The sequence below is a fragment of the Salvelinus fontinalis genome, chromosome 37 (genome assembly GCF_029448725.1).
Source record: "Salvelinus fontinalis isolate EN_2023a chromosome 37, ASM2944872v1, whole genome shotgun sequence".
Taxonomy (NCBI): domain Eukaryota; kingdom Metazoa; phylum Chordata; class Actinopteri; order Salmoniformes; family Salmonidae; genus Salvelinus; species Salvelinus fontinalis.
Genome location: NC_074701.1, coordinates 30,695,145 through 30,700,605, shown reverse-complemented (window position 1 = coordinate 30,700,605; position 5,461 = coordinate 30,695,145).

Here is a 5,461-nt window from a genome sequence, read left to right as displayed (position 1 = left end):
AAGGGAGGAGCGAAAACCCGCAGACACTCGGCCCTCCGTGGAATGAGTTTGACACCTGTGTCCTAGACGATCAATTCTCATAGCTTTTAGCCGTACCCTTATCCTACTCCTCCTCTGTTCCACTGGTGATGTAGAGGTGAATCCAGGCCCTGCAGTGTGTTAGGAATTTTGTTAATAAATAGTAAAAACAAATTCTAGCTTTAGATAAAACTATAACAAATTGAACTCTGCATGCCTGGTGAAAAGAGATTTGTGTTGTGTGTCATAAAATAAGCAGAAAGGGTCGTTAAACTATGGTTGAACTGACCCAACTTAGCCCTGAGGTGTTTAGATAACTTTTTAGGTTTTCCATTATCTTGAGTTGTCTGCTAAAGTGGTAATCAATTATAGGGAGCCTTCAGGATGAATGATTATATGGTGTTTCATGTGAGTGCCCTGTGAGGTTAGAATGAACTTTTGAACCTGTTTTCTATTTGTCAGGACAATGAGACTTAATTCTGTAATCTATGACGTCATATCTTGTATATAAACCTGTGTTTATGATCAAATGGGAGCTTGCTCCGAGAATAAACCCTATTATCTAATTTTAATAAGACTGTAGTGTATCCTGTCTATTTTATGTTATTAAGTATCTTACAAATTCTTATAAATAGACAGATTGAATTTAATTAATGAATACATTAGAGGAATGATTTAATTCCACTGACAAGTGCCTAGCTCCACTCCTATTCCCCAGGCGCTCTCTTTTGATGACTTCTGTAACCATAATAGCCTTGGTTTCATGCATGTTAACAATAAAAGCCTCATCCCTAAGTTTGTTTTATTCACTGCTTTAGCACACTCTGCCAACCCGGATGTCCTAGCCGTGTCTGAATCCTGGCTTAGGAAGACCACCAAAAACTCTGAAATCTCCATCCCTAACTACAACATTTTCAGACAAGATAGAACAGCCAAAGGGGGCGGTGTTGAAATCTACTGCAGAGCTAGTCTGCAGAGTTCTGTCCTACTATCCAGGTCTGTACCCAAACAATTTGAACTTCTACTTTTAAAAATCCACCTCTCTAAAAACAAGTCTCTCACCGTTGCCGCCTGCTATAGACCACCTTCTGCCCCAAGCTGTGCTCTGGAAACCATATGTGAACTGATTGCACCCCATCTATCTTCAGAGCTCATGCTGCTAGGTGACCTAAACTGGGACATGCTTAACACCCCAGCCATCCTAGAATCTAAGCTTGATGCCCTCAATCTCGACACAAATTATCAATGAACCTACCAGGTACCACCCCAAAGCCGTAAACACGGGCACCCTCATGGATATCCTCCTAACCAACTTGCCCTCTAAATACACCTCTGCTGTTTTCAACCAAGATCTCAGCGATCACTGCCTCATTGCCTGCATCCGTAATGGGTCAGTGGTTAAATGACCTCCACTCATCACTGTCAAACGCTCCCTGAAACACTTCAGCGAGCAGGCCTTTCTAATCGACCTGGACCGGGTTTCCTGGAAGGATATTGACCTCATCCCGTCAGTAGAGGATGCCTGGCTATTTAAAAAAAATGCCTTCCTCACCATCTTAAATAAGCATGCCCATTTCAAGAAATGTAGAACCAGGAACAGATATAGCCCTTGGTTCTCAGACCTGACTGCCCATAAGTTAGAAAGCAATATACACAGGCAGTTAGAAAAGCCAAGGCTAGCTTTTTCAAGCAGAAATTTGCTTCCTGCAACACAAACTCAAAAAAGTTCTGGGACACTGTAAAGTCCATGGAGAATAAGAGCACCTCCTCCTAGCTGCCCACTGCACTGAGGAGAGGAAACTCTGTCACGAACTGGCTACCCCAACCCGGTCAACAGCACTGCACCCCCCACAGCAACTCGCCCAAGCCTTCCCCATTTCTCCTTCTCCCAAATCCAGTCAGCTGATGTTCTGAAAGAGCTGCAAAATCTGGACCCTACAAATCAGCCGGGCTAGACAATCTGGACCATTTCGTTCTAAAATTATCTGCAGAAATTGTTGAAACCCCTATTACTAGCCTGTTCAACCTCTCTTTCGTGTCGTCTGAGATTCCCAAAGATTGGAAAGCAGCTGCGGTCATCCCCCTCTTCAAAGGGGGGACTCTTGACCCAAACTGTTACAGACCTATATCTATCCTACCCTGCCTTTCTAAGGTCTTCGAAAGACAAGTTAACAAACAGATTACCGACCATTTCGAATCCCACCACACCTTCTCCGCTATGTAATCTGGTTTCAGAGCTGGTCATGGGTGCACCTGAGCCACACTCAAGGTCCTAAACGATATCTTAACCGCCATCGATAAGAAACAATACTGTGCAGTCGTGTTCATTGACCTGGCCAAGGCTTTCGACTCTGTCAATCACCACATCCTCATCGGCAGACTCAATAGCCTTGGTTTCTCAAATGACTGCCTCGCCTGGTTCACCAACTACTTTTCTGATAGAGTTCAGTGTGTCAAATCGGAGGGCCTGTTGTCCGGGCCTCTGGCAGTCTCTATGGGAGTGCCACAGGGTTCAATTCTCGGGCCGACTGTCTTCTCTGTATACATCAATGATGTCGCTCTTGCTGCTGGTGAGTCTCTGATCCACCTCTACGCAGAAGAAACCATTCTGTATACTTCTGGCCCTTCTTTGGACACTGTGTTAACAACCCTCCAGACGAGCTTCAATGCCATACAACTCTCCTTCCGTGGCCTCCAACTGCTCTTAAATGCAAGTAAAACTAAGTGCATGCTCTTCAACCGATCGCTGCCTGCACCTGCCCGCCCGGCCAGCATCACTACTCTGGACGGTGCTGACTTAGAATATGTGGACAACTACAAATACCTAGGTGTCTGGTTAGACTGTAAACTCTCCTTCCAGACTCACATCAAACATCTCCAATCCAAAGTTAAATCTAGAATCGGCTTCCTATTTCGCAACAAAGCATCCTTCACTCATGCTGCCAAACATACCCTCGTAAAACTGACCATCCTACCGATCCTTGACTTCGGCAATGTCATTTACAAAATAGCCTCCAATACCCTACTCAATAAATTGGAAGCAGTCTATCACAGTGCCATCTGTTTTGTCACCAAAGCCCCATTTACTACCCACCACTGCGACCTGTACGCTCTCGTTGGCTGGCCCTCGCTTCATACTCGTCGCCAAACCCACTGGCTCCAGGTCATCTACAAGACCCTGCTAGGTAAAGTCCCCCCTTATCTCAGCTCGCTGGTTACCATAGCAGCGCCCACCTGTAGCACGCGCTCCAGCAGGTATATCTCTCTGGTCACCCCCAAAGCCAATTCCTCCTTTGGCCGCCTCTCCTTCCAGTTCTCTGCTGCTAATGACTGGAACAAACTACAAAAATCTCTGAAACTGGAAACACTTATCTCCCTCACTAGCTTTAAGCACCAGCTGTCAGAGCAGCTCACAGATTCCTGCACCTGTACATAGCCCATCTATAATTTAGCCCAAACAACTACCACTTCCCCTACTGTATTGATTGATTGATTTATTTTGCTCCTTTGCACCCCATTATTTCTATTTCTACTTTGCACATTCTTCCACTGCAAATCTACCATTCCAGTGTTTTACTTGCTATTGTAACGGTCCTGACCTGTTTTATGTTGTTTTTGTATGTGTTTATGGTCAGGGCATGTGTTTTGGGTGGGCAGTCTATGTTATCTGTTTCTATGTTGGTTTTGGTTGCCTGGTATGGCTCTTAATTAGAGGCAGGTGTTTTGCGTTCTCCTCTAATTAAGAGTCATATTTAGGTAGGGTGTTCTCACTGTTTGTTTGTGGGTGATTGTCTTCCGTATCTGTGTTATGTCTTGCACCATACGGGACTGTTCGGTTGTTCGTTTCGTTTCGATGTTGTCTGTTCCTGTCCGTGAGTTTTACGTTTTAGTTAAGTAAGTTCATGTTCAGGTTTTTTTTCGTCTACATCGTTTTCTTGTTTTGTAATTTTGAAAGTGTTTTGTTTTTCGTGTTGCCATCGTCGTTTTAAATAAAAGATGGCTTATTTCCTGAATGCTGCATTTTGGTCTGATGATCCTTCTCTCCTCTCCTCGTCCGAGGATGAGGAGAACGACAGCCCTTACAGAATCACCCACCACGCTAAGACCAAGCGGCAAGGGAATGCTCTACGGAGCAACAAGGACTCCTGGACTTGGGAGGAGATCCTGGACGGTAGAGGACCTTGGGCTCAGCCAGGGGAATATCGCCGTCCCAAGGAGGAGTTGGAAGCAGCGAAGGCTGAGAGGCGCTGGTATGAGGAGGCAGCGCGACGACGCGGTTGGGAGCCCGTGAGTCAGACCCAAAAATTTCTTGGGGGGGGGGGGGGCACACGAGGAGTGTGGCAAAGCCGGGTAGGATACCCGAGCCAACTCCCCGTGCTTACCGTGGAGGTAGAAGGCGTCGTACTGGTAAGACACCGTGTTATGCGGTAAAGCGCACGGTGTCCCCAGTACGCGTGCTTAGCCCAGTGCGGGCTATTCCACCTTGCCGCACTGGGAGGGCTAGGTTGGGCATCGAGCCGGATGTCATGAAGCCGGCCCAACGTATCTGGCCTCCAGTACGTCTCCTCGGGCCGGCGTACATGGCACCAGCCTTACAGGTGGTGTCCCCGGTTCGCCTGCATAGCCCAGTGCGGGCTATTCCACCTCGCCGCACTGGCAGGGCTACAGGGACCATTCAACCTGGTAGGGTTGGGGAGGCTCGGTGCTCAAGAGCACGTGTCCTCCTTCACGGTCCGGTAGACCCGGTGCCACCTCCATGTACCAGTCCTCCGGTGGCAGCCCCCCGTACCAGGCTGTCTCTCCGGGTTCTCTCTCCAGCTGTTTCCTCCTCTCCAGCGCAGCCAGTGCCTAGACCACGCACCAGGCTGTCTCTCCTTCTCCTTCCTACAGAGCCGTCCTGCCATGACCAGCCAGAGCCGTCCTGCCATGACCAGCCAGAGCCGTCCTGCCATGACCAGCCAGAGCCGTCCTGCCATGACCAGCCAGAGCCGTCCTGCCATGACCAGCCAGAGCCGTCCTGCCATGACCAGCCAGAGCCGTCCTGCCATGACCAGCCAGAGCCGTCCTGCCATGACCTGCCAGAGCCGTCCTGCCATGACCTGCCAGAGCCGTCCTGCCATGACCTGCCAGAGCCGTCCTGCCATGACCTGCCAGAGCCGTCCTGCCATGACCTGCCAGAGCCGTCCTGCCATGACCTGCCAGAGCCGTCCAGCCGGGACCTGCCAGAGTCCCTCAGCCGGGACCTGCCAGAGTCCCTCAGCCGGGACCTGCCAGAGTCCCTCAGCCGGGACCTGCCAGAGTCCCTCAGCCGGGACCTGCCAGAGTCCCTCAGCCGGGACCTGCCCCTTGTCCCGGTGCTGCCCCTTGTCCCGGTGCTGCCCCTTGTCCCGGTGCTGCCCCTTGTCCCGGTGCTGCCCCTTGTCCCGGTGCTGCCCCTTGTCCC